This window comes from Oryctolagus cuniculus, chromosome 3 (assembly GCF_964237555.1).
Source record: "Oryctolagus cuniculus chromosome 3, mOryCun1.1, whole genome shotgun sequence".
NCBI lineage: Eukaryota > Metazoa > Chordata > Mammalia > Lagomorpha > Leporidae > Oryctolagus > Oryctolagus cuniculus.
The window spans coordinates 91676522-91701147 of record NC_091434.1 but is presented as its reverse complement, the minus strand read 5'-3'; the positions used below and the strand labels follow the sequence as shown (position 1 = coordinate 91701147).

Below are 24626 nucleotides of genomic sequence, written 5' to 3'. Positions count from 1 at the left end.
ATTAATGAAATAAAAATTAATTCAATTGATCTAATATTTCCTGAATTCATTATTTCTTAACTTGAAAAGAATGCATTCTATAAAATAAATCTCAATAATAAAACTATATAATTAGTCTGAATGATGATGGCATATTTAATAAAATTAGAAATTTTTTTATAATTTTATCAATTAATATGAACAATAATTACTTAGTTTTAGTATGTAGTAGTTTTATATATTGCATACACAAATTATAGTATTAAAATAATCAGGTCCTGTTGGGGGCCTGCGTCAAGATGGCGGCCTCCGTATTGCACACGCAGCTGCGGCGGTTTTCTACCTTTTTGCTTTTCGCAAGTGCCTGCGGAGTTCAGGTTCCCTTCCAGACTCTTGGCACCAAAGCCTCCCCTGAGAAAGATTCTTTGTCCACTGTTCCCATTTCCCCTTATAAGGATGAACCCTGGAAATACCTGGATTCAGAAGAATACCAGAACCACTATGGTTCTTGCCTTGTCTGGGCTGACTACCGCTGCAACCACAAAGGAGGGGTACCCCCACAGCGGACTCAAAAGACATGTATTCGTAAGGAAAAAGTTGCGGGGAATCCCTGCCCCATCTGTCGGGATCACAAGTTGCACGTGGACTTTAGGAACGTGAAGCTCTTAGAACGGTTTGTCTGAGCCCGCATGGGTATCATCTTCCACGCTCCATACACAGGAGTCTGTATGAAGCAGCAAAAGAACTTGACCCAGGCCATGCAAAAAGTCAGAGAGCACAGTCTCCTCAGGTACCACCTTCCCTAGGGTGAGCCCCAGGACCTTGACTTCAGTACCTCTCTCTGAGCTGTGAGTGTCACTCCACCAGCCCCCACCCTGGTTTCCGGCGATCCCTGGTACCCGTGGTACAGCTGGACACAGCCACCAGAGAGAGATCTGCCCCGCCTTTGGCAGCTCTATTACGGCCATCCACGAGAAGAGAGCGGCCCTCTGCCTGCTGCAGAAGCTACCCCCTCCTCCAGTGATGTGGCAGCTCCCAGAGTGCTCTGCAGCAGATGCAGACTGAGGGTCAGGAGACAGTGCCTAGGGTTACCCTGGATGTTACCCTGTCAAATTGTATCTACTTTGTGGCCAGCAGCAGGTCCAGGGAGAAAGTGATTGTTGATGAAGGGATATAGATATATTGGGCTGAGGAGGGGCAGTACAGATGTGTATGGAAACTCCGTCCCCTATATATTGTAAATAAATGGGCTGAACATTCAAAATAAATAAATATAATAATTAAAATATTTTAATGTAATTCCAAAGTAACAACCACAATTTAGCACTTTATTCTTATTCTTACAGTAAACATCTCCAAGTCAACAAAAGGAGCCAATTGAATTAAAATTGCATGCTTAATGTCAAATCTACTTCAGTAGGAACAGTTGTATTTAACAGGAAGGGGCATGGTGGTTTTATTTCACCTGTATTGATATACTATTCTCTAATCACTTTAAAGTCTACATAATGCTCTTAAAAATACTACACATGATAGTTTTATTCAACAGAAAAAGCATATTATAACAGTGATTTTTGTCTCCTAGAAATAGGCAGTTAGCTAAATATAGAAGAGAGTAACTGAGAAATCCAGTCCAAGACAATTGCTGGCTCTTGCTTCATTTGGCTCGATTATTTCTCTTCCTATATAGAAGAAAAGGCATCCATTTATAATCACTAAAAATTAGCTTCCCAGAGCCATAGTTATTTCAGTCATTATATTCTAGACAGCCACTTTGTCTTAATAGGACATTTGGATAAACAGAGCATGCATTTTATTCCAAGACCCTAAGAACAAAGAGTTTTGCATTCATGGCCAAAATAAGAAGGTGATTTTGTATCAAATAACAGAGAGGTAAAGATAGCATGAAGTAGGTCTGTACCTCCATTAGCTATAAGACTGGGATTGGAACCAAGATATCCTGAATCCTTGCCCAGTGATCCATCATAAAATTCTAAAAGTTTCATGTAGGGAAAAATAAGAGGCATATAAGGAGAGGGGAAAACATTTAGTTTGCCTATGGCTGATGTTACATTGACATGGAAAAGTGCCATAAGTTTTCCAGAAAACCTGCCCTGCACTCTGCTTATGGTATCAGGGGTTTTCTTCTGGCTGTGTGGCCATCCACAATTGTGTGAGGTCAACATCCTTAGGACCAGAGCTGTGGCTGTGCCGTAGCAAGTAAAGCCACTGCCTACAGTTTCAGCGTCCCATATGGGCACTGGTTCGGGATACTCCACTTCTGATCCAGCTCCCTGCTAATTTGCCTAGGTAGAGCAATGTAAGATGATCCAAATGCTTGGGCCCCTGCACCCACATGGGAGACCTGGAAGAATCTCCTTTCTCCTGGATTCGGCCTGGCCCAGCCCTGGTTGTTGCAGCCATTTCGGGAGTGAACCAACAGATGGAAGACTTCCTTTTCTCTCTGTAACTCAGTCTTTTAAATACATAAATAAATCATTAAGAAAAAAAGGAACAGAAAAGAAAATGCAGAGTAAACACAAGATGTTTCTATGTCCTTAAGGCTGTGGCCAACTCAGTTGAAAGCCATTGTAATCCATAAACTGTACTTTGGAAATTTATATTTACTAAATAAAAGTTAAAAAAAAAGATAAAAAAAAAGTTGTGAATCCCTAGTAAGTTCTTCATGGAGACTTCTGTGAATGGAGCCTTTTCACAATAGGGTGAGCCACATGCTCATATATGGAAAAAAAGTTGGAATTGGGCCTTGTAAATTAGGTGGCCACAGAAAAGGGTGAGCAGATAACACACACCCTCCTAAAAATATACATTTGTGTCTACATTGTTTGGATTTTTTTCACTATAATTGTACTTATTAAAAAATTCCAAGCAACCACTTTGAGGGCATTGTGTTGATTGACCTTCAGGCCAGTTGTGCATATAGCAAGTGCTTCAAGTCACAACATAGAAAATCCTTTCATGTAGGAGTTTACAGAAGGGATTGGATTTATCACACCATGAACAATGTAAAAAAAAATACACTAAGTTTTTTTCTTTCTAATTCTCCTGAATAATACCAAGATTTTTTAAAAATTCATATAAAATAGAAAATATGTGATTTGTGAGTAGCTTGGGTAATTAGTTTATTCATTCATTCATTCATCTGTTCAATAAATATTGATGGAGGACTTTTGGTGAGAAAAGCTTGTATGGAAACAGACGTGAAAAGAAAGAACACTGTCTTCTGGAAGCTTGTAACCAGTTGGGGAGACAGACTATAATCGGTAGTTAGAAACAATGCAATAATGATAACTCTTGAGGCTGTAATATGGGGATACATGCAGGAAAATGGTCAGTCCTGCTTGGGCAAGTCAGACAGCTTTCCCAGAAAGGAGCCTGCGTTTGAACTAAAATAAGGGGACAGAGGGAAGTTCAGTGAGCTGAAGGCATTGCACACATAGGAAATGCCATGAAAAGCCATGAAAGTCTCAGTAATACTATCTTACAATTTCTGAGAACTTTCTCTGGGCCAGGTGCTGCTCTAAGCATTTTCATGTGTTGACTCATGTGATTTTCACAACAGCCCCCAATTAACTCATGTAATTTTCCTGTATTGACTCATTTAATTGTCAGAGGTGCTGATGGCACAGCTGGGATTCCAGCCCAGCAGTCTGCTCTTGGATCCCTCAGAGCCCAACACACACTGTCTTGATTTTGGACAGTGTCCTAATTTTGAGTTTGGACTTGAAGAGTAACTAGATGTGGCTAAAGCACAGTCTGTATGCAGAAATATGTGAGAGACCATAAACTGTAAGGAAGCCTAGCAGAGTTCATCACAGTGTGCAGGCCTCCACAGCTGACAAGTGAAGATAGCCAGGATGCTGCCATTTCAGAAACAGCCATTGTTTGGTGCGCCGCTATCATGAAGGCCAGAAAGCATAAAGCAAGTCCCAAGAAACATCCGTCACTTGCCGTAATGTTGGCCTCATTACGCACACAGATGAATGATTCCAAGCCACCTTAGTGTTGTAACACTGGTTTTTGTTCTTTTGTGACATTTTTATTCTCTATAGCCAGCCCCCCTCAAGTGTTATATGACATGCATTTATTTTCAATACAGATGTTGCATTGGGGATTTTATGACACGGCTTAACATACCAAGGGATATCCTGAGGTGCGACGATTACCAGAATGGATGGTGCAGTGATTTTATTGCTCCATTTCTCATAGCAGAATGCATATGCCCATGCTTTCCTGTTACTGTGGGCATTTCTAAGTCACAACAAAGTGGAGTCAGCTGGTGGAGCACTTGACCTTGGTAGGTTTCCAGTGTCAGCAGGCCCTCACACAGCTCAATTCCAGTCATTACTTCCTATAGGACACCTTCTGCTATGATCCAGTTGGTTACAGGGCCTCTAAAGCTAATGGCTGGTGTCTAGGCTTTAACTTACAAATATGTCCTGGATGTTTCATAAGGAAAGTGGTAAATTGAGAAAAGATGCCAGCCATCTGTGATTTTCATCAGTAGACTTGGAGGACAAAAGTATCCTCTGGGACTTCCGTACTGACAGAGCCTCATAGTGTTATTGTCATGACTTTGATGGTGAACTTAGGTCACATGCATCTGAGTACATACAATTTATTTTGATACCATGCCTACTAGTAGTTCAATACATTTTTCTTTCTTTGTGTCCTATTTTGTGTAGAAATGTCTATAGGGTGCTAAATATATAGAAGACAAGAGCTTACGTTATGGAGAGATTTGTTTTTGTTGTTCTACCCCTTTAAGCTAATTCTTCTTTCGAGTGTAATATGGAGCAATAAGTGGAGGAAGAGAGAGAGAGAGAGAGAGAGAGAGAGAGGGAGAAATAATTTCTGTGCAAAGTAAACACAAGATGTTTCTATTTCTCTGAGGCCCAAGGGTCATCAGGCCACCACTCCAAGCCCCACACCTGACCCTTGGCCAAGTAAGCTCCCAGGTGAAAATCTGCAAAACAGGCCAGCTCTCAGAGAAGAACTAGAAGACAACATTTGTCAACCCACATACCCTGCCTTTGGCTCCTTTACACCACTGGCTACTTACTTTGAGAGAAATGGGAATATTTTCACATGTTCTTACTGCTAGAGGATATTTGGAGAGCCATGTATAAGAGTACTGCAAAAAGTTAATAGAAAATAAAATTAAAAGATAAATTTATTTTGTAACAAAGAAATTTTGTAATCCATGTGTAGCTCTTTTGGAAGACCCCCTCATATGTGTAAATTTCCAATTTATTCATGCCAAAATCAACATATGTTTTGATTCCACTTTCCATAAACACTTTTCTTCTCTTGAAGAATTTATCTTACATCCACTATACCAAACAACTTATTTTAAACACTGACATGTAATTCCTTAATGAGAAGGACCAAAAAAGTGTGTCTTATTAGAAACAATATTCATTATCACTGGGTCTTTAAACATTATTGTAGTTGAACTTTCATAATACGACAAAGCATTCGTGAAATTATCTGCAGACTAATTTTAACAATAACTCCTTGAAGTAGACATGTCTGTCCTACAGTGTTTATTATGAATTTTACAAACATTACTTATATTAACAGTAATGATGCAGCTGGAGAGTGTTACATGTGCCTTCTCTAGGCTGCGAAGTGAAAACCAACAAGAGTGTGGGGAGACTTGCAGCCCCTTTCAAGGCCACAATTCTTACTGCCAACATATCAGCCCAGGCATCTCCTTGTGTTTGTGGATTGGTTTGATGATCCACTGCATGCCAGGATTTCTTCTGATAGCTTTACGGAGTAGATCAATGAGAATAACTTCAAAGAATTTGTATGTGGGGTCTTCACCAACCTATTAAGAATTCAGGATTTCCACAGGCCCACAGTGGCACTCAGCTCATTCCTCTGCAGTAGACCGAAATCTTTATAGAAATAATTGCTAGTTAACACCGTGATGGACAGGCTTGCTGTAGGTTGGTACCTTTAGGAATTGGGTCACTGTGGCCATCACAGCACACACAAATCCTATAAATGACATAATCTTGCTTGGTCTTATATCGTGGATTTTGTACCTTGTCAGGCTAGGTTGGGTGGGAGCTCTGTGGAGCCCTAAGAGCTGATGGCACAGTCAGCTACAGATTCTCAGAAGAAAGTGCATCACATCCAACTGCTTCTTTTCCCTTAGTTGCTGGATATACTTGTAGGCACCAATTCTGGCTTACCTGATGGCTGCTGACGGATGGAAAGGGAAATCCTCTCTCACTACAAACTTTTAAAACTATCCTTGTACATTTGACCCTTGCTAAAAAGCATACTGGATGGAAGATCATATCTAAACAAGGCAACCACTGCCTCCTAGAGATCTCCTTAATAACTCCTTATATTTGTTTCACTGTTTTTAGTTACCTTTTATCAAGCACTACATTATTGGGAATTATGAAATCTTTATGTGTTGCATTTCATTTAACTTAATTCTCAAAACTTTACCATTTAAAACGTTATGGGATGGAGTAAATAGTCCTTATTTAGAGCCTTGGAGAGTTTTAAGTTATCAGGACACAATCACACAGCTGTTTAAGTTACAGACTTGAGACTCAAATTCAAACTTCGAAGTCAGTGCTTTTAGCCAGAACATACTGAAGAAGACAACATGCCACTCTTTTGGCCTTACTATGCCCTGCCTCATATGATTGTTTTGGATTGTTGTGTAAAATATTTAACAAAAAAATATTCAGTGGGAATTTTTAAAAAATCTGCGTTGGAGCCCCATTCTTCTGCTGCATACTAGCAAACTCTGGGAAGGATACATGGACTTTCAGAGACTCAGTTTCATCCTCTGCAAATATAATGTCCTCCTAAGGAGGCTGGAGCCAGCACATGGATGATAAGTGTAAGGTATGACAAAAATGTGCCTAGACTTTTTTCTATTCTCCACAGCATTTAGTACAACACTGAGTAACAGAAGGTGCTAACAAACTCCTTAAATTTGGATTGGAATTTTAACACTGGGAAATAGAGTTACTAAACTTATGCTGTATCTCAACAGCTAAATATTTTGCAATCTGGTACAGATTGAACTTAATATGTTTGATGTTCTCTAATATCCTTAGCTGCTCATTTACTTGTAAAGAAAAATTTTTAACTTGATTTTACTAATTTCCAATCTTTTCCCTCTATGATGTCTAAACATGCACATTGCATGATCCAAAACTTTATTTTAGCTGCACCAAAGGTCAATGTCCAATGCTGCTTTGTGACAACTGGGATAAGCAATTATTACAGATTATTACAAGGAGTCTAGACAGACCCTACCCATTTGGGTGGGTGGCAGGGTCCCAAGCACTTGGAACATCTGCTGCTGCTTTCCCAGGTGCATTAGTAGGAGTTGGATTGGAAGCAGAGCACCCAAGATTTGAACTGGCATTCATATGGGATGCTGGCTGCACATACAGTTAATTAACCCCCTTCACCAAAACACAGGCACTAGACTAGTTTACTATCTCAATTTTTAAAAAGCTACCTTAAAAGAAAAAAAAGTACTAGCTTTCTCACTGAAGCAATCTTGCCATAGGTATGATGGCTTTTTTCCCAGTTATATGAATCAGGATTCAAAACCAGTATGCCAGGGACTGAACATTAACTTGCATGTTGAATGTTCCCCAGAGGCTCATGTCACACATACACACACACACACACAGACAAAACAAAACAAAGCAAAACAAAAATAACAAAACATGTTAATAGTATTAAGAGGGTGGAAACTGAATTCAATTATAGTAGCTGAGGCTACAGCTTTTGGAAGGCAAATGCATTGGACTGGGTCATCAGAGTGGAGGCTCCATGTTCTATTCCTGGTAGCTTTCTAAGGTCAAGTCACAGAAAGACACCAGAGAGAGACATACACTCCCTCTTGCTGTATAGTGCTCTGCATCTCCTTGGGACTCTGCCAGCAAGGAAGTCATGATCAGAGTCTGAACTTTTGAACTGTGAACCTCCACAATAATGAGCTAAATAAACCTTTTCTCTTTATGTAGGTAACTTCCCTTCTGAATTCTGTTGTGGTAATGAAAAACTGACTAACACACAAAATATGCCTCAACCTCAAAATTATATTGCTTGGACTGTCACTTGTACTATAATAATGTCTCAGTCAGTTCATTGAACACTCAGCAACTCCCACTTCCCTATCATTCTGTTCTGTTTTTGTAGCTTGCTACGTACTTACTATCACCTTCCTTAAATCCCAAATCATTGAGAACAGGGATCTTCACTTTCACCTGTCTGTGGCTTTCATGTGAGATACACTTTTGGCTCAAGTTAAGCAGAAGGGAGCATATCTGAATAGTCGCCAGGCATTCCCCCAATGTGCAGGTCCCAAGACCACCCAAGAGTTCTCCAGAGCTTGGAACCAGAGACTGTATCATGTGCCTGATGGCAGATCAGGGGAACTTTGGAGATATTGTTTGACTTTCCACTAAGGTTCTGTGAGGAGGCTTCTCCTGGCTGGAAAAAGAATCCCCAACCATCTCCCTTGTTCTACTGCTTTAGCCTAGTACTTTAAACATAGCAGGTGTTCAGTTGACAAAATAAATTATTGATAAAATAAGTAAGACAATAACCTCTCCCTATTTATAATTCCTACACCTAATCCTTGCTCACACATGGTGTTATGTCCCCTCCCCCTATTCACAAGTTGAAGTTCTGTTAGTACCACAGAATGCAATGCTATTAGGAAAAATGGTCTTAGCAGAAACAATTAGTTAAGATAAGTAGAGTAGGCTTAATTTAATTTAAGTAATTAAATAGGACTGGTATCCTTACAAAATTCTGAAATTTGGATATAAAGATACATATGATACATGCATACCAGGGAGAATGCCATGTGAACATGAATACTGCCATCCACAAGCTGGAGCACGTCCTCCCCCAGCTACCTACAGAAGGGACCAACTCTGCCCACACCTTGAGGTCCGACTTTCAGCATCCATAACTGTGGGCTACCCAGGGTGGTAATTTGGTGTAGTAGACACTTTAAAGTGATACCTAGGCTCATGATGTGTTTTCAACCTTCCTTCTTGTTTTGCAAGACCAATCTGGCCTAGGGATAAGTTGTTGCTTCTACTCAAGAGTTTTTTTTCTGCTTCATTCAAAATATGAGTTTTGTTGCAACATTGAAATTTTTCACATATAAATATTTTTCCTGACTTAATCAATAAATTCAAGACTTTGACAACACAGAATGATACTACCCCTCCATGAGTTCTGTAGAACTGATCCAAGACAATCTGATCATGAATACTCCTGGGAGCTTTTATGCTTGTTTGTTTTAATTTTTACTTATTTAATTTATTTCTATGAAAGGGAAGGGGAGAGAAAGAGAGAGAGAGAGAGAGAAAGACAGAGAGAAGGTGAGAGTTCTCTGATCTGCTGGTTCACTCCAGTGTTGGGCCAAGCTGAAACCAGGATCCAGGAACTCCATCCAGGTCTCTCACATGGGTAGCAGGGTAACAAGTACTTGAGCCATCACCTGCTGCCTCTCAGGGTGTGTACCAGCAGAAAGCTGGAGTAGGAAGTGGAGCCAGGAAATGAACTCAGACACGCTAATAACAGATGAAGGTGTCCCAACAGGCATTTTAACCATTATGCCCATCACTTACTTCTTGGGTCTTTTGAGAGATAGACAGTAACCATTATGAGCCTTGAAAGAAGCATGAGTTAGCTACTCTTGGTAAGTCTCACACCAAATATTGCCACAACATTCATTTATTAAATGAATGTTTATTAGCAAGCTATCTGTTCTGTGAGGTTAATGAAGCCCTACTAAGCTCTCAGCACTTTTTGGTGCTCTGAATCTTAAAAGTTTCTCTCTCAGAAGGTGCAGGAGAATTCTAGAAGCATGTGCTTTAAGATCTAGTACTTTAGCTTCAGTATTGAGTAAACCTCGATACTCTGACTCGTGGACTGGGTGCTACGATCAGCTTTGGGGACAATCTTCACTCTTCACAGGTACAGGCCACAGGTGCCATGAGATTCTCAGACAAGTTTCCTATCAGTTCAGGGAATGTGTTTAGAATTCACCGTATTTCTACTCAGGAGTAGCCCATTTCTGAAATTCATTTTCTAATTAACAATTTACTGATTTTTCACAAAATCCTCATTCAATATATTAATTAGCTGAATCTCCAAGGTTGATCTCATGGAAGTGCTTATAGTAGTTCTGGAACATGTCCATTTTAACACAACATTGGCTGACTATCCCTGTAGTGCAAATTCTCTTCTGATCATAATGCCTGCTGCACTGGTTTGCAGCTTAGCCTTATCCGCACACAACATACCACATTGTCTAGGCTAACAGTTCTTTACCCTGGCTGCACATTAGAATCACCTGGAGACTTTTAAAAAAATTCCAATGCCCAACCACCACCACCAGAGATCATGATTTAATGGGTCGAGGGTAAGGCCCAGACATCAGTATATTTTAAATGGTCCTCCGGTGATTTTTAAAGTCCAGGGTTGATAATCACTGGTTTCTGCTAAGGTGTTTTAAAATGCATCACTGCCATGGTAACAACAATTAGCTGGAGCTAAGTGGAGGCTGCTCTGTTTGAATGGGGAGGGTGTTCTCCAGTGGTCTTGTTACTGAGGTTAACCTTGTGATGTGTTTGGCCCTCAGGCAGCCCTGGAACCACAAAGCAGGTTTACTTTTGGCCTCCAAAATACTTCTAGGCCCTCCCAGGTCCAATTATTGCATAATCAGTCCAGCATTTATTTCCCCAGCCTTCGCATAATATAAAGCAAGTATAGAGAAGTAAAAATTAATTCAAAAATTATACTTTTATGCAAAAGAACAAATTTGTGTACTCAGAGAAATTTAATACCCCATGTCTGAAAAAGGTTTGAGAGGTGCTACAATAGCTCCAAAAAGCTTTTTAATTTTTCTGTTTTCTTATACCTTCTTCTAAGAAAGCTGTCGCAAGTAAGTAGCAGAGATGGAACTATTAGGCTTATTTTAGCTGTGATAGGAGGGGGCTGTATGAGCAACAACCTGACATTGAATCCATCATACTTTTATAGGTTTTATTAGAAAATAGTATCATTTCTGGGCCTTTTGGCTAAGAACAAATGTATAAAATAGTACTTATGATATATTTATCTTATTCATTTTTCTATTAATTACTAATTTCATTCTCTTAATGAAACTAAATTTGAGCATTTACAGAAAAAAATCTATACATGAATGAGCTACATAATCATTACACTGCTACATATAACTTCAGCCTATTTTAAATATTTACTTGTTCCTTCCCCTCCCTACCTTTTTGTTGTTTAAGCTATTTTCATGGTTTCTCTCCTCTTGTATTTTAGCTTATATCAGCTGTTACCTGGAATAACAGTCTAACTCCTAGATAGAGGATGAGGTTTAGAGAAAGTTTTAGTATTCCTTTGATAAGGGGTGGAATAGATTGGCAAAGTATGAGTACTTGGGAAAATTTCATTGATTCAGCAATGCTTTCTCTCTTTCCTTCATCCTCAACTACTGTGATCTCTACTGCCTCACTGAAGTAAGGAAGAAAAAAAGATGAAAGAAAGAAAAGAAAGAGAAGGAAGGAAGGAAGGAAGGAAGGAAGGAAGGAAGGAAGGAAGGAAGGAAGAGGGAAGCAGAGGGGAGGGAAATCATTGACCACAAACACAAATACCAGGGCTTTATTTTTTCAACACCTCACTGATTTCTGTGCTGTTGATTGGATCTTTCAATGTTATATTCTAGCCTTAAAGCCATGACCAGAATTTCAGCAGTCTTTCTACCACTGTCTTCCAATCATGTTTTTCAAATTTGCTTGCACATCGAATCACTGAGGAGCTTTTAAAAATGCTCAATACTTGAGGTACACCACAGATCGATTAAATCAGAATTTCTGGAGTCAAGGTGGGACCTCTTATATTTTTAAGTACCCCTGATGACTCCAATGACTGAGAAGCACTGCTTTAAACTGATTAAGAAATGCTTCTAATCCACACATAAATTCCCACAAGAAGTTCAAAATGCAATGATTCTTAGACTTTATTAAGCAGAACTTTTGAACTATGGTAGACTGGTAAAATTCGCAAATCAAAATACAAATGCAGTTAAATGTGAAGCTCAGACATTCTAAGTATAATTTTAGTGTACTTATGCCCCATTTGTCTGTTTGAAACCTCACACGTAACTGGACACCCTGAATCTATGCAACACTCCTACCCTAAGGAGTTCACAACAGTAGATTCCTGCATGCCACCCTGACCTGTAGATCAGGAATGCATCAAACTCTTTGTCTTTCTCAGAAGCATTTCAGGCTATTGATTAGCACTGATGGATCACAGTTTTGGAAATATTGTTCTGTTTGTCACCTTATTGTTTTCATTAGTGGCCAGTTCATGAGCCTTCTATCCTCTTAAAAGCATTAAATAAAGCATGAGGGAAGGTTGAGAAGTTGAAAATTTCTTCACAAATGATGACCTTTCATTTCTAAAAAAATCCAGGGACTAGAGCTGGCATTCAGTAATTGTCAGTGTTATTAATTTACTTTAACATTTAGAAAATAAACATTTTGGAAATATCTACTTTCTATCCATATCTGAAAGAGACATCGAGGATGTTGAGATCCCTTTTACAGCAACAACCATGGGTTATATCAAGAAGATGCTAATTCCACTCAGCAAAGGTGAAAACAGATAACATAAGATAACAAGACAAATTAGAAAAAAAAAATTCAGTCACTCAATTACTCACAGATTTTAATAGGAATGCATCATGTGGCAAGCTTCATGTAAAAGGCGAGAGTCAGACAAATACAAGTCAATCACTGTACCACATCAGCAATTTTCAAAATTTGCCCCAGGATCTATTTACACTCTTAAAAATTAATGAGCATGCCAAAGAGCCTTTGTGTATTTGTTTAACTTTTTATTAATTCATTTAATGTTAAGACTTATAAGCTAATATGTATTAAAATAAATATTTTATGAAAATAATTATATTTTGTTAATAATAGTGAAAGGAATAGCTCTTGCACTTTTTAAATATTTGACTTAATAAAAGACAGCTGGAGTCATATCTGTTTCTGCATTTAATTTGTAGAATTATGTCACTGTGGTTGAACTACATGAATAAAATCCAGCCTGACACAGACATGTGGGACCATCAGAAAACAAGCTGCATTGAGTGTACACACCATAGGACAATGTGGTGGAAATCAGTGAGTAGGTCAGTGGTCTCCAGACATATTTGACTATGTATCTTTACCAACTGAATGCTTTTGTCAGGAATTATCACTTAAGACACAAAATTTATTATGGTGAATAACTTTATCACAGTTACTAAATTCTTTAGAAATTATAGGGAGTAATTGCTTATGTCAAATACTGTGAAAATTTCACTGTCTTCCCCCAGATTTTGTTAAGATATTTCTTAATGTAGCTGATATGCATTAAAGTGTCTGTTCTACTCTTTTCTTATCTTTAGCTTATTCTTCTATAACTAGTATTTATATTCATTTGTGATTTCTGTTTAAGAATCTTTTTAATGCCACCTGTCCATTTCATGGGGATACATTAGCTAATTCACAAAATAATTCCTACCTCTACTCTCCGGACTATAGGAACTCCAAGGAGACTGAGCAGAGGAGACACCACTCCTTCATGTGGCATCAGGTAATTCCATTCTCTTCACAGAGCATCTCGGGTAGCACAAGCAACGTGCTTCTTCTGACGTATCAGGAACGGGGGGAAGATGCCAGGATGGAGAAACATACTAAGGACGAGTCAGAGTTACTGTATCCCTTCCTTACTTTTTTCCCCTCCAAAACAAAATTTCTAATATTCTCTTCACACCCAAGGTGTGTGTTCTGGGACCTACCTTCAGGGTGAATCCTGCTGCATGCAGATCACTGATTTGGAGTTGATGTGGTTGAAGATCTAAAAGGTCATAGGTTCAATGAAGTATTTGTGGGGAATCCTAGGGCAAATAGGAGCTTCAGAAAGTTTGCTGGAGGAAAGGACACTTGAATTAAGGTTTGAAAAACAAGAATAGGTGTGTGTTGGAGATGGGAGTAGAGTGTTCCAAAAAAGGCAAATTACATAACATTTTTAACTCCAATGATTTTTGAAACTCTTTCACTGCTTATCTTGAAAAAAAAGATTAATTATATTATATATATTATAAAATAAAAATAATTGATTAATGACTAAGTGTCCAACCTAGCTAAGTGTTATATATACATTTGCTAATCTATATTGCAACAACTCAAGGAATTGCATACTCTTTCACCTTAGGAAACTGAGACTCAAAGGTGTCCAAAGCCACACAACACAGTCATAGTTACAGGGATCATGTTCCTTACCACCGTGCAATATTGTCTCTTTAATGTCTGGCCAAATACATCTAGATTCTTACTGTGATGTTTTTCATACTATAACATGCATGCTATAACTTTAAATCAGGGTCTGAGATAAGCTCTGGAGATACAACTGTCAACAAAATGAGTCCCTGTCTTCATGGAGCATATGACAGAATGAGAAGGGAAAAAAGTAAAGTGATAGCAAAACTTTCAAAGTGTGATTAGTGGAATGAAAGGTAAATGTGAGCTGAAATACAAAGTAATACAAGGTTCTAATTGGGTGGTCAAAGATGGCATTTCCAAGATGGCATTTAGATTGATATTTGAAGGATCAAAAAGCTGTGCACTTGCACAGAGAATGAAGGGATTCTGTACCAGGAAGAGGGGAAGGCACATGCAAAGGCTGTGATAAGGGACAGAGTTGTCCATGGAAGCCAACTCCTGTCTGTAGCTGGCCACATGGGAAATGGATAGACATGACTGTGCATGGTGCTCTGAGCTGCTAGCTGTAGCTCTTTGGTTTGTATTCTGTGTATTACATGTCATTTGATTTTTCCTCGAGTGATTGGGCATTAAGGCCTAAACACACTGAGCCATGACTATTGTATTGTCATCCAGAGACTCTTTGCATCTTGATGAGATCACTCAGGCATGATGAGTGAACAAGGCACAGCTTGGTCAGCATTCAAAAGGAAAACCTGACACAATTTTCAAGGCAAAATATAGAGTGGAGAAATCAGTTAAGAGAATATAAGCATGCAAAGGTAAAGTTACATGAAAAAGTAGAAATATTTATTTCTAACATTTGGTATATTCATTTCTAAGAAACATTGGGACAGTGTATTATCCATTATCAGATTTTCAGAGTATGATGTCATCCCCAAGAGTATCTTCAGAAATAAGTCTAACTTAACTATGTATTAACTTGTACACCACATTAAAAACCCAAATACATGCATCTTTGTGATTGCTAGACTGATGATCAGTATTAGATAATGCTCACAGCTAATATGCTCAGTCTTGTACGCCTGACACTTGGCATCCAATTTAGCTCAAGATGTGTCTTCTGGGAACACTGAGCTGTAGCACCAAAGGGAATGCTATTTAGATGTATGTGGGGTACATTTCATTTTCCTGGTCTCTGACACTCAGCAACAATCAATGAGGCACTGATAGCTTTATTGATCATAATGATGGCATTGTTGATTTTAGGAGTCATTCTAGGTCTTGCAAGCCTCTGAATATGAGATCAAATTTCAGAAGAATGATTTTCAAGATATGGTGATTTTGAACTTTTAAAGAAACAATTATGTATGGTCAGAAATTAGAATTAATCTGAGACTGAATATTAGGCTTAGCATCTTTAAAAAATATTCTTATCATTAAATAAACACTAAGGCTCAGCTGACCTGACTCTCAACTGTACCCACTCTTGAGGAACTCCACTGCAATCTGGGCTGCAGTACGTGGTGCACAGGCTGTGTCCTGTGAATTCCAGGAAATGTCCTAGGTTCTCTGCCCCTGAGGAGAGAGATTATTAACGTGTAATCATTGTGCTAAGTAAGCTCAACCTCAGTTACAATCAGAACTCAGCTCTTTCATTTTGGTAACGTTGCTGTAACTATATTCACATTTCATTGCTCTTAGTGGAAACTCAGGCAAGACCATGACTTTTTTTTTTTTTTTTTTGACTTTTAACTAAATCATAGTTACATGGTCCTTTTAAGTAATCAATGAGTTCTCACATCAGATATTAGAATCTCATCTGATATATTGATCAATGGCCTGAACTTGATTCAGTGACAAATCTTTTTCCATCTCCAATTCAGGTCAGCTTTAGGCTAAAAGTGTCAAATGAAAACAGAGGGCAACACTGATCTCTTGTTGGTTTCTCTCATGGTGTCTCTCTCCCTGTACCACTCTCTCACCATATGCTATTCCCTGGTAGCAAGTTTCTGACTCTTCCATGAGAAGAGAGAAGGGTGGAATAGGGATAGGAAAAGTCTTTGATTTGGTACCTTTGTTAGCTGGTTCACACACTCTGAGGGATGGTAAGAACTTGAAGCAGACTCCCTTGCCCTCCGGATGGGCTCTTTGGCTTTTCCTGTTCTTGGGAACCTTTCCTGGAGGCCATGATGTGACTAGTACCTCCCAGAATTCTGCACTACAGAATTATGGGTACTTAGTACATGAATGGGCAAAATTTGATTTAGATTTAGAACCTAGGTTTTTCTTTTTTTTTTAAACTTCTATTTAATGAATATAAATTTCCAAAGTACAGCTTATGGATTACAATGGCTTCCCCCCCATAACGTCTCTCCCACCCACAACCCTCCCCTTTCCCACTCCCTCTCCCCTTCCATTCACATCAAGATTCATTTTCATTTCTCTTTATATACAGAAGATCAGTTTAGCATACATTAAGTAAAGATTTCAACAGTTTGCTCCCACACAGAAACATAAAGTGAAAAATACTGTTTGAGTACTAGTTATAGCATTCAATCTCAATGTACAGCACACTAAGGACAAAGATCCTACATGAGGAGTAAGTGCACAGTGACTCCTGTTGTTGACTTAACAATTTGACACTCTTGTTTATGGCATCAGTAATCACCCTAGGCTCTTGTCATGAGCTGCCAAGGCTATGGAAGCCCCCTGAGTTCACTGACTCTGATAATTTTTAGACAAGGCCATGGTCAAAGTGGAAGTTCTTTCCTCCCTTCAGAGAAAGGTACCTCCTTCTTTGATGACCCAGAACCTAGGTTTTTCTTTTTGTGTCTTCCAACTTTTATGAAATGAGTAATGAGCGTTTTCCTTCTGTTGGCTTTTCTAAACTTCCCCTCGGCTTTTGTTTCCCTGGTGGTTATCTTCACTCAGACTTTGGGGTGCTCTCACCAGTTTCAGGAAAGCGTCTTCTCTCATGTAATCTCCCTGCACATCCAGACAAGTGTTACCTGACCAGACCAGCCTTGACTGATTAGCATGCAAATCCCTGGATAGTGCTGCTGCAGGCTGCTTTAGCTTGCTTGGGCCAAAGCAATGCCCTTGACCTTGAGCAATGCTATGCCACTCTCTTAAATGTTCGCTGAAACAACCACCTCTTTAGACCTAGGGTTAGACTATAGCAGGCCCTAATCTCCCAGCAAATCTCTGGGCTCATCCCGCAAGGCCCGTGTGCTGTAAACAGGGGTGGGGTGATGGCATTCTTCAACAAGAAGCACCGGAGACAAGTTTTGGTGAGCTTGTCCGCTTTATAAATGACAAAGCACACCTTTATAAACGACAAAGCAGAGGGGGCAAAGGGCAGACAGAGGGGTGTAGCTAATTCAGGGCAACACTAATTCTATAGGATAGAGCTGATATTGGTGCCGCTAAGCTTCTCCAATCAACTTGAAGGTCACATAGGCTAATAGCTTTCCAGGTGGGCCCGGCTACAGCCACACCCAGGAGCAGTTTACCTGATTGGGAGAAGGCAGTGATGGGGGAACCGTGCCTGGGGCTGCCAGCATGGGCTAGGTAGACAGGCTCACGGGATCACAACAGATATCAGCTCGCTCTCTCTGCAGCAGCACTGTTCCATGCAGAGACATTGTGATACACATATGTAATTCTAATATTCCAGCAACCACACAAAAAATAAACACTAAAAAAGTTAGTATATTTCATTTACTTTTTAATGTATCCAAAATATTATCATTTCAACATAGAACAAATATGTAAAATTATTAATGAGATAATTTGTAGCACTTCCCCTCATATCGATTATCCAAAAATCTAGTGAATATGTTATTCTTTAAGCAGATCTCAACTTGGATTAGCCACATGTGACTAAGTGGCTACCATCTTGGACCACAATGATCCATTAAAAAATCTCTCTCCATGATATAAAGCAATCTACTTTTATGCCACAAAATTCCCTGATTTAATTTAAGAGTAAAGTTGAACAGTTTTTAGTAAACTTTCAGAGTTGGCAACTGTCACCCTAATCCAGTTTTAAAATATTTTTATCATCCTAAAAAGATCTTTTTTGAACATTACTGGTTCCTACACCTAGATCTAGGCACTCACTTTACCCTTTGGAGATATTTCCTTTAAACCAGATCATGCAATAAACTGCCTTTTGTTTCTTTCTCTTAGCATACTTTTTGAAGCTTACCCACACTGTGACTGGTTTCAATATTTCAATTTCTTTTTATTGACAAATTGTGTTTCATTGTGTGGATACTGTATGGCATCTTGTATAGACAGTTTACTTATTCTCTGATGGATGTTTCCAGTTTGGGGCTATTATAAATAATGCTACTATCAATATTTTTGACAAGTTTCTATGTGGACATGTTTAATTTTTCTTGGTAGAATCATAGGAGTGGATTTGCTGGAATATAATGACAAATTTATGTTTTATTTATAAGGAAACTGCAAAAACATTTTCTAAGGTGGTTGTACCATTTCTTTCTACTTTTCAATTATTTTAAAAATAACCTAGACCTTACAAGGATTTAAAAGCCAGGGGACTGACCCTTCAAGGCCCCCTTAAAAAATTCTGCATATGGGGAATTACTATCACATAGTCAGGCTCACAGACAAGCCTAGAAGAGCCCAATTTTCACATCTTACTCTAATATAGACATGATTTTCAGCAAAAGCACCTCTTTGGAGAAGCTAAGCACTGTTTTTTTGTTTTGTTTTTGTTTTTAAAATAAAAGAGAGGACATAAGCTGTAAAAGCACTGGGAACAAGGCCTATTTGCACAGTCTCTCTAATGTGATGATTGCAAACAATTAGTAAAAGGTGACCTGAGTCCAGGGATTTTCTATGTGTGTATTATACAGCAAGAGATACTAAAACATCCCCCAATATCCTAGGAGAAGCGTAATTTCTGAATAGGTGTCCCTAATGGGCAGCTAAACTTTGAAAGAGGCATTGTCTTTCTCAAGAGTGCATCTGTGACTGCTAACTTAAATAAAAAGCTCCCAGATGGAGAAGGAATGGAAACATTGGACACAATCTCCATGTGGATTAGAAGAAAGCATCCTGTTGTTTTCTTGTTTTTATCAACCTCATAATCCTGTTGGGATTTTGGAGAAAGCTTGACATGACTGTCTTATAACTCCATTTTTTTTTTCTTTTTTTGGTCTGCGATGGAGGGGAACAGGAAAGACAATGTGTAGATTTAATCAGCGTTTGATTTTCCTCAATCTCTTTGCATGTAGAGAGGAGCAGCTGGTAGTAGGTAATCTTTCTCTTGGGAATTATCAAGTAAAAGACACAAGCAGTAGCTTCAACAAAGGCAGCTTATGAGGCTGAGCTAAAGAATCACCAGGGAAGCATCTGGGTTCACCATTTTCATCAAAGTAATTACTTGAAGAGAGAGATGGTTTCCAAGGTCATTGGTAGAAAGAGGAACTAATGGCCAGTCCTTCCTCTGGGAGAACACTCAAAGGAGATAGGATGGATGAAGATGTCAATTTCCCAGCCTGCCTGAAAGAAGCAAGCAGAGCCAATGAAAGGTTTTTTTTTCCCACTGAACAAGAGAGACAAGAGTTCAAATCCTGCCTAACTCCTCTAAGTCTTAGATTCCCATTTGTGACTTGATGACAAGAGTAATGATTCCACATTTTATGAAAATTAAATAAGATAATCAGGCAGGATTTATTTCCATCCCCTCTTCAGTTTGTCATGAAGTCACTAACAACCAACCAATACCCAACTGTCCTTTTCCTTTGAAATTGTCTCCATTAAAGAAATTTTGGAAATGATCCTTTCTGTTTATCATAATCAGGACCAATAAATCAGGCCTAGGATCTTTTAAACTCATCCCCTTTCAAAATGAATCAAAACAACTTAATCTCTTTTTTGGAAACAAAATTCATGAGATACATAGGTTATTGCTTAGCATCTCCTTTGATCAAAGCCAATTAATAAAACTTTATGCCATGTGACTTAGCTTTTAACATGCCCTTGTGCCTCAAACTTATTCTGGAGAGACATGGTCTTTGTTTTGGCTGAGCAGGTGCTACTTGTTTCTCCTGAATTGTAAAAAAGACAGATCCAATGCTCTATAAGTTTGGGATTTGGTAATACTTGATATCCCAGCCCTTAAATACTATTAATAACAATGCCGGTTTAAGGATTGTTGTTTTTGCAGTTTCCACTGAAAACCAACCTGCACAATGTAAGTTTGTTATTTCTAGTCAAAGATCTTGCTTGGTTGCTGAAGAATTTCTTGTGCCCTTGGAAGAATAAGATATGGACCAGCATATACACTAAGTTCCTTAGTATCACTGGAATCTCTTATTAGAATCCACTGGAACATTAGCTAAAATGTAGATTCTTGGACCCAATCTATTGAAGCCATCTCTAGTATGGTGTAATCATCTGAGTTTTAACCAATCTTCCAAATGAATATTCAACTAAAGCTAAAGAAACTTTCATTTTTAGAACAGCCAAGAAAATCCCAGTAGTTAGAAGAGTTGTGTTAGATTTCTATCTGTTCTCTACACATACGTTAGTTTTCCTCTTACTTTTTCTGTGCATTTTCTAAGTTAACAGTTTGAAGTCACTAAAGAAGTGCTAGATAGCTGAGTTAAACTTTCATATAAATAATGAAAGCAATCTTATGCACAGGGCATTACAATGATTTTACTATTGATAAGAAGAGAGAAAAACCTTCATAAACCCATGCATTTATGTTAATTGCCCCATTTTCCATAAAAGATGAGAACTCCTTACTTTTAGCCTGTAGTCTTTAGTCTTCAAGTTCTACTATTTTAAATATAAAAAGTGCCAAATATTGCATTTATAGTAGAGCTTTGGAAGAAGATTCAGCTAGGAATTGTCTCTCCTTGCTTACAATAGCCTTTTAGTCTTGTCTCCTTCCTTTATTTTTTTGTTAAAAGCTTTTAACTTATTGCATTCCCTCCCATTAGGGAATGATCAATATACTTTCTCCCTTCCTTTGTAGGCTTAAAATAAATCACTTTCATAATACAATAACTAATACTCAATATCTGGACTTCAAGCCTAGTTGGTCTTGTTTTCTGTCTTTGGACAAGGCATCCCTCCTAAAGGTTTATAAACAGAACCGGCTGCAGTTTGCAGGTGCAGTCATTTTGCTGGAGCCCAATTCAAGATTTACATATGCAAATGTGAATGGATGTGCCCAAACTGGGTAATTGTGCATGCAAATAGGTGATTAAATAGACAATTACCAAATCTGCATGTACAAATAGAAGTTATGCATTTTCAAAAAGCCCAGAGAACCTGAACTTGATGCAGAGAACTGTCTTCTAAGCTTATGGAAACCAGGCTCCTGAGCCTCAAAGTTACTGAAATCCCAGGGCAGGCTGGGATCTCAAGTTGCACAAATGGAATTTACACTTTGACCTCAGCTGCCATGGTAATGACCAGATCTCTAATAAGGTCATCTCCAGGAAGAACCATGAGAAAGGAATTCGATTTCTGCCATTTTTTCTGGCAGACCAGATTTAAAGCAGAAATTAAAACTAAGGATTTTTTTGTGTGTGTGAGCAGTATCAAGAAATAAGCTTTGGATTTTTCTGTGGATTATATTATATGCTCACTCCTCCAAGCCAAAACCTCAAAGCAGGTGTAGAGAATCCGGTCCAAGTTAAACTACCCTCATGCAATGGATGCAACTATGTAATGCTGTTTCTCAAACTGTGGTGCCAAAAATGAGAAATTGAGAGTGGAGCTTAATCACTCTTAGGTAGCAGTTTTTACTTTGTCTTTGTGGGCTGGAGGAAAACATCCATTGGTTTTAATTCTTCACTTCTTCACAATTCAAGATCTCAGTTCTCTGCCTCCCACATAACAGTGATGGATGGTGTTGTCAGCAGAGTACATCAATGAGAAATGATTTCACATAACCAGGGGGGCTTTTCTGACAAAAGATTAGTGGCAATGCCTACAGTAGCCCACCAGGAGCCAGAGATAAGTAGAGTTTGAGGCAGTTGAACAGTACTGACTGCTGCAATCCTCATATTTCTCAGGAAGATATTTCATCTCTAGGATATTCTACCTTTCCCACCTTCATTTTTATAGCAAGTGCTTCAAGTCTTTCACTTCACAAAGTAAGAAATAATATTATTACAGACCATAAAATCAATTACTCCATTCAATCAATAACCCAGTTAAGTGGAACAATTTTTTTTTGCTTAGCACCTGTCAGCAGATTTCAAAATATTTTTACCAGAGCTCAGATGTGAATGAAATTAGCCACATTATCCAGATCAAGTAGCCAAGTCTCCTCTGCAGATTAGGCATTCCCATAAGCAAACAGAGCTTAAGAAACATTGAGTAGGAATTATCCATGGCTACAGCCTGGCCGAGGGGACACTATGGAAACCCACTTCCTAAATGCATCTTTATAGTATTGTTTTCACACTAGGTTCATTAGATGCTAACCAAGGACTTCTCTGGAATTGCAAGTCAGATGTACATAGCCCATTTGGACAGAAATTCATTCAGTGTAGAATTCATTTAGTATTTGTCCCCCAAGTGTAAATATAACTGTCAGTTCTTCAATTTTTCATGTGTATCTAAATAGTTTTTTCACTACTTATGCACAAAGCAGTGGCATGATAATACAGAGCAATATGTGTGCATCACCACACATGTCTTCAGTTGTCTTAAAGGGTGTATAGTTTGCCACCCATGTGGGAGATCTGGATGGAGTTCCTGGCTCCTGAATTCAGTGTGGCCCAGATCTGGCTGTTGTAGTCACTTGGGGAATGAACCAGCAGATGAAAGATTAATTCTCTCTCTCTACCTTTTAAACACATACATTAATAAGATAATATAATTATAATATAATATCTAAGTAAGAAACTTCAGATCACTGAATGGCCCAGTGTTCAACAAATCTCCAAATTTCCACCCTTTGAAATAACCCTCCAGATTTTTATCCTCCATATGATCCTGTGATGTTTAGTTGGTAGTTATGCTGCTCTGTTAACTCCAGAATACTTATTATGTGACCCTTTTCAGGGTACTTAAGATTTTGCTCTGTTAGTTCTTTTATAATTGTATTTTGTCCCTTATGTAACATAATTGGGGCAGTTGCTGAAGTCATGGGAGGCAAATAAGATTTAGCCTATACTTCCAGTGTCCCAGGTACCATGCTGTGTTCCTTCACATGTGTTTTTGCTTATCCCAGCTTTATAAATCACAATCAACTAGTTTGTGGTAGCAACCTGTAGCACCACCAACTTGGGTCTCACTCCTCCATTTTGACCTCTCTATACCTCAGAAGGATACTGACCGCCTGCCAGTCTAGGTGAATCTGCTCCTCACCATCAAAGCTTGGGGGCTATCACAAGTTTTCCTGATAGCCTAGCCCCTATTGCATAAAGTAATATTATAAAATAAGCTCCTTTCATGGTTCCCCATTAAATCTATTAATGTGTAAACTCACCTGCCTCTTTGAGCAGTAAAAAATCTTGGGGCAGCTTCTAACCACCCTGGTCTAGAATCTCATGTGTAAATATCCCAAATAAACTCTACTCTTTTATTCTTATGTAGAGCATCCTTCTTCATTCCTCAATTTCAGATTTTTAATTCAGTATAGGATGTATCAAACATATATATATAATAAATCTCTCAAATCATATATATATTATGTATATCATATGATATATATTATATATATATATGATATATATCATATATATATATATATATGATTTGAGAGATTTAGTTACAGCTTAAGACCTCTCTCTGGCCTCAGATCTCACTCCCAAAACTCGCCAGTCATGTGAACTTGAATGTATTTTTCAACCTTTCAGTCTTGATTTCCTCATTCAAGGAAAAGAGAAATGTGCCAATTTATTATACCAAATAATCACATTAAAATTACAGTATGGATTAAAGGAATCCATTCATTAAATGTGTTTAACACAATGCTTGACTTATTATAATCACTGAATACTGTCAATATTATTAGCAATAACGATGTTGTCAGGCATTCCAATCAGCCTTAAAAAACTATGTTTTAGTACTTAAATTGGGCATAGCATTTTGCTCAGTAATATTTTTTATTATTTGCTGGCAATGAAAGAATGAAAGCATAAATAATTTCTAAGTATTTTTCTGGCACGTTGGCTGTATCCTCTGGAACCTTGAGTTATTTCATCTGAACTTTGAAAAAAAAATTCATTGTGATGTAGATTCCATCCCTATTGGCCCTTTAAATCTTCCTAAGTCCAGAAGAGTATAACAAATGCATAATCACTATTTATCAGGTTCCTC

The 24626-nt window shown here is 38.4% G+C and overlaps 1 pseudogene; it reads left to right on the top strand.

Moving 5' to 3' along the window:
- The first annotated feature begins 278 nt into the window (after nt 1-278).
- The window catches only part of LOC100349577 (small ribosomal subunit protein mS40-like), a 112694-nt pseudogene continuing 88346 nt past the window's right edge, over nt 279-24626 (top strand).